We start from the raw sequence: 5,801 nt of genomic DNA on the forward strand, positions 1-5,801 counted from the left end.
ATGGCAGGTGGCAGCGCCAGGGCGGGGCCCCTGGCAGCCATGCTCCGTGTCTGCACCATGTCTGAGCTGCTCCTGCTGCTTTTGCTCACTGGAGGTGCCACTCTGGACAGCTACCTCGTGCCCGCCTTATGTGAACACCAGCACAAACGCCAGCACACCCTTACAGAGCGCGCCTGTTCACGCACGCTGCCCGCGCGCAGCTCGGGAGCGCAGCTCCCTGTCGGGTAAGCTAAGAGGGCTCCGAAGGGCTTCCCCTCCAGATCCACCTCAGCTGTGCTGTACCCTCTGCCCCACTTACCTTAGGGGGAATCAGCTGTTGCTGCCCCCGCCTCTGTCTCCTCTGCAGCTGCTGCCTCCGCCGCCAAGGTAAGGGGGTACACGTGTGTGTGTGGCACATGTGCGCCCTCCTCCCTCTGCTCCTGCCAGTGGTTCCTTCCTTCCTTTGTCAGTTTGCTGTGCTGAATTAAAAGTAGAAAATAATGATATTTGGGAATAATTCTGCACTGGAGGAGACATCATGAGAGGAGGTAATAGACCAGTGGTTCTCAACCATTTTAGACTCCAGGCAGCCCCGGGAAAATGCCAGTTCTTAGTTTTAATTTTTTTTTTGACTGCAGAAAAATAATAAAGCAATTCTGCTATTACAAAGAACTCAGAAAATTCACAACAGGTTAGAATGTTTTTAACACTGTGGATTTCTCTTTGAAATCTCTGGGTTTTTTCTTATGAATTATGTATGCACACTAAGACCCTACTCCAAGGTGATGCAGCACCCTGACTGAGAATTACTGGTTGAGTGTAATAGATTGTTTCACTTTATGGTTATATCTCTAGGTCCCTTGCTCAGTCCCTAGGCAGTCTGCCACTTGAAGTCAGTGGAAATTTGGCAGATGGAGAAGCACCTGACATAGAGATTTGGTTTATGGCTTGAACAGCTTATTCAAAACTCTAGCACAAATACTAAACCTGCTAGGCAAAGTGGAATGCACTGGGCTGCTGCGTCTTCCCTGCAATGTAAAGGGAGTGAACATCTGGATTTTGTATCTGATTGAAATGGTCAGTTTTCCTGAGTTATATGGAACTTACCTATATCTCTAAAGGAGTCTAACATTTTTTTTCACTTCCTGGTACACTCCAGTCTTTCTTATCATGGTAAATAATTCCCTCTACATTGGCTTGGGTGTTCTGCTACTCAACCACATTCACACCCTGAAACAATATTGTTTTTTTCACCTGTCTTAACCTCTGCCCCACATTTCTCTTCACATAACATTTCCCTTTACTAACTTGCACCACCAGTCTCTCAGATCTGCACACCATACATCCTCCCCTACAGGACCATGGAAACTTTATCAAACACCTCATACCCAGAGGGTACATCTGGTAGCCAAATAGAGAATATGGGGAGAGAATAAAAGAATGGGGTTATGTAGCTATGCCCATGCAAAAGCTCAGGCTTTCCCTAGCTGTTGGAAAGGATAGAAGAGGTGGGGAGCTATGACTCTGCTGTCCATGGACTTTTCAGGGGCAAGTGGTCATATATTTCATAGAAAATTAGGGTTGGAAGGGACCTCAGGAGGCCATCTAGTCCAACCCGCTCCTCAAAACAGGATCATCCCCAATTATATTATCCCAGCCAAGGCTTTGTCTAGCCTAGTTTTAAATACCTCTAAGAATGGAGAGTCCACAGCTTATCTGGGTAACCTGTTCCAGTGCTTTACTACCCTCATTGTGAAAAAGTTTTTTCTAATATCTAACCTAAACTTAGCTTGCTACAACTTGAGATGACCATTGCTGCTTCTTTTGTCATCTGCCACCACTGAGAACAGTTTAGCTCCATCCTTTTTGGAATCACCCTTATGGGAGTTGAAGGATGCTATTAAATCCCCTCTCAGTCTTCTCTTCTCCAGACTAAATAAGACCAGTTCCCTCAGCCTGTCCTCATAAGTCATGTGCCCCAGCCCCTGAACCACTGTCATTGCCCTCTGCTGGACTCTCCAATTTGTCCACATCCTTTCTGTAGTGGGGGGCCCAAAACTGGACAGTACTCCAGATGTGGCCTCGCACGGCACAGTAACTGCTCATATTGTGCTGTACTTCCACATGGAAGTACTAAGCATGGTGCTGTAGCAGTGTCACACACCTATTGAGTCATTGATTACTACCCTTTGAGCTTGATGATCCAGGCAGTTTTCTATCCACCTTAAAGTCCATTCATCTAACCCATATACTCTTAGCTTGCTGGTGAGAATGTTGTGGGATACCATATCAAAACCCTTACTAAAGTCAGGGTATATCACATCCACTGCTCTCCCAGCATGCAAGCCATTCATCTTATCACAGAAGGCAATTAGGTTGGTCAGGCATGACTTGCCCTTGGTGAAACCATGCTGACTGTTCATGATCACCTTCTTGCCCTCCAAGTGCTTAGAATTGGGATTTCTTGAGGACTTGCTCCATGATTTTTCCATGGACTGAGGTGAGGCTGACTGGTCTGTACTTCTCCAGATCCTCCTTCTTCCCTTTCTTAAAGATGGGTACCATGTTTGCCCTTTTCCAATTGTCCTGGGTCCCTCCCAATTACTATTTTTCAAAAGTAATGGCAAGTGGCCCTGCAATCACATCAATCAACTCCCTCACCACCCTTGGGTGCGTCATGCCTGGCCCCATGGACTTGTACACATCCAGTTTTTCTAAATAGTCCCTAACCTGTTCTTTTGCCACTGTTGGCTGCTCCCCTTCTCCTCAAACTCTGCTGCCAGGTGCAGTAGTCTGGGAGCTGACTTTGCCTGTGAAGACTGAAGTGAAAGAGGCATTGAGTACTTCAGTCTTTTTTGCATCCTCTGTCACTAGGTTGCCTCCCCCATTCTGTAAGGGGCCCGCACTTTCCCTAATCTTCCTTTTGTTGCTGACAAACTTGTAGAAACCCTTCTTGTTACCCTTCATGTCCCTTGCTAGTTGCTAGTCGAAGTCTGCTTTTCTGAAGAAGTACTCTGCTCTTCTCCTTCCTTCCTTTCCTCAGGATCCTAAACTCAATCATCTCACGGTCATTGCTGCCCAAATTGCCATCCACTTCTATGTTACTCACCAATTCTTCCATGTTTGTGAGCAGCAGGTCAAAAAGAGAAAGGCTGCTAGTTGGTTTTTCCAGCACTTGCACCAGGAAATTGTCCCCAACACTCTCAAAAAACTACCTGGATTGTCTCTGCATTGCTTTATTGCCCATGCATTGCTGTATTGCCCTCCCAACAAATGTCAGGGTGACTGAAGTCCCCCCTGAGAACCAGTGCCTGTAATCTGAAAACTTCTGCTAGTTGTTGGAAGAAAGAATCATCCACTTCATCCTCCTGGTCTGGTGGTCGATAGCAGACACCCGCCACAACATCACCCTCATTGCTCTCCCCTTTTACCCTAACAGGCCTATCTTCAACATGCCTATCTCCAATTTCATACTGAAGCTTTGAGCAATCATACAGCTCTTTTACATAAAATGCAACTTCTTCTCCTTTTCTCCCGTCTGTCCTTCCTGAACAGTTTGTATCCATCCATGACAGTGCTCCAGTCATGTGAGCTCCCACCAAGTCTCTGTTATTCTAATCGCATCATAGTTCTGTGACTGTGAGGACTTCCATTTCTTCATGTTTGTTTCCTATCAGTGTGTGACTAGTCAGCATCATCTGAATTATGAAGTCCTACTAATGGAGGGAAGGAGAGTTCTCTCCATTTCTGTTTTTCTTTCCAGACCTGGATTAAGGCAGTCTGGGCTCTACCCACACTGTGACACAGTGCTGCCTCATTTCCACATATAGAATAGTAGTAATGTAAGGTCCTCCTCCCATCCTAGAGAAGTCAAAGCAGTGTTTTGGGCTCTCCTTCCATTGAGAACTTCAAGGGTGACAAGAGGATGTGTCCCATCAGTCCAAGGTGGGGGGGATGGAGTCTCCAATCCACCTGCCCCACCCTCAAGTGGCAAACCCCAGACTGAGCTCCCTCCCCTCCCTTCCCCACCTCCTATTCTGAAGACACCACTAGAGCTGGGAGGCAGGGGGCAGGGCTAGGGTACAGCCACTCCAAACTGGTACTCTGTCCTCCAACACCTTGGACTCAACAGCAAACTTCCGTTGGGTCGGTGGGGGAGACGCTATAACTCAGGGGGAGTACTTGGAACGGTCCTATGGGGTACACACAGGCAGGCGGGGATGGAGCACCGCCACTCACCACCCCACACACACCGCCTCCCAGGAGCAGGGCTGGGGGCGGTGAGGGCAGCAGCGCCCCTCTGTGGGCCACACAGGCACTGCCAGGCCAGCCAGACGTTGGGGGGAGGGATGAGATGAAGCTCGCACGCGGCAGCTCCCACCACCATCCGCCACCCCATGCCACTGCCGCGTGCAAGCTTCCCTTCCTCCCCCCACTAAGCGTCCAGCCACCACCACCAGAAGGAGTATAGTTCTTAAAAAAGGTTGAAAAGCCCTCCTGTAACTCATGGTGTAACTCATGAGTTACAGCAGGGAGCTGCACATCTGTCAGTGCCCTGGAGGACAGGCAGTTTCCCAGTCCTTACCTCAACAGCTACATCTGTCTGCTTGTATGCTCTGAGCTGAATGCACTGTATTTGTCATGCACAATCCTCTGCTGGGATGCAGGCAATGATGAGGTTTCCCAGGAGTAGGTCTCAGGCACATGGCAGTTTACACCTCAGAGCTATTATTTCAGAATGCCTGCAGACTCAGACAGACATAAATGCATCAGTTACACCTTTGTCACAGTAACTTCTCTTTCACAAACATAGGGATTAGAAACCATTTTTAAACCAAAGGCATAGGTACATATGCAAAATGTGAGGCAAAGTGTACAGGGCTTTAACACATGTAATCTGCTCTGCAGCAATTGCTGGTATGTATGTTTTTATCCCTGTGGTAAATGGAAGCTACCCAGTGATACCCTACCTGCTAGACAAAGATAGATAAGCCACTGCACATTCAGTTTGGGGGGTTTTTCAGGGTAAGAGCATGCATGCGGACAGTTAGTGAGAGTCTGATTTGTGGTAAACTGTTTGGGGGCCCATGCCCCAGTGATTGAAGGAACTGGGGCCATAGAAGCAGGCTTGTAGCTTTGTGTTTGACATGATTGGAAGGGTCTGTGGTCTTCTACTGGCCCCCACAGACTGAGAAAGTGGGAAAGCATTTCTCCATGGGGCTCTTCCCAGTCAGCAGCTCCAGGACAGCCTTCCGCTCAGAACTTTGCTGAAACTGGCAGCTCCCGATTGTCCTGATTCTTTATGAGTTTAGTGCTGATCACATGATCCTGAAGAGCAGCAGCCCAATCTGACAAGAGGCTGGTCAGGTTTCACTCTGCTGCACCTTGACAGCTCTGAGCAATAGCACAAACATTAAAGCTCCCAGTGTGCAAACTTGGACAGACAGCGCTGCACTAGCTTGCACCCTGTTCCCAGCTGGAAGGTTATCTGTGCAAACAAGTACTTAATTTTGAAAACAGAAGTCTGCAGCAGTTATGGACACATTCCTTCCTACTGGCTACAGGTGAGCAGGTTTTTCAAGCCTTGTTTGGCCTTTTGATTTTAAAAAAGTAAATGCAAATACCAAAGAAGAGGCATCAGAAGTGAAAAGAGAGGAAGAAGGTAAGAGTGAGGCTAGCAAGGGTGGAAGATTCACTCTGTGTGTAAATCCAATCCTTTCTGAGCTCCACCCTGCCAGTGGCATCCATTGCCAGGGAAACAGGATCTACTCTGAACTAATTTGTGTATCTGGAAAATCTTATTCCTAAAACTGTTCTCAGAC

At 47.8% G+C, this 5,801-nt stretch overlaps 1 long non-coding RNA gene across 1 annotated transcript in view; it reads left to right on the forward strand.

Annotated features, from left to right (window-relative positions):
* Positions 1 to 5,369, forward strand: part of LOC109297787 — a 24,925-nt gene extending 19,556 nt beyond the window's left edge. Inside the window, exons 3-4 of the long non-coding RNA XR_002097415.1 lie at positions 835 to 1,056; positions 5,292 to 5,369. This is a non-coding gene — a long non-coding RNA (uncharacterized LOC109297787). The remainder of the gene's footprint in view (positions 1 to 834; positions 1,057 to 5,291) is intronic.
* Positions 5,370 to 5,801: the final 432 nt, after the last annotated feature.

The sequence above is a fragment of the Gavialis gangeticus genome, unplaced genomic scaffold (assembly GCF_001723915.1).
Source record: "Gavialis gangeticus isolate Ggan-Ray unplaced genomic scaffold, GavGan_comp1, whole genome shotgun sequence".
NCBI classification, from domain to species: Eukaryota; Metazoa; Chordata; order Crocodylia; family Gavialidae; genus Gavialis; species Gavialis gangeticus.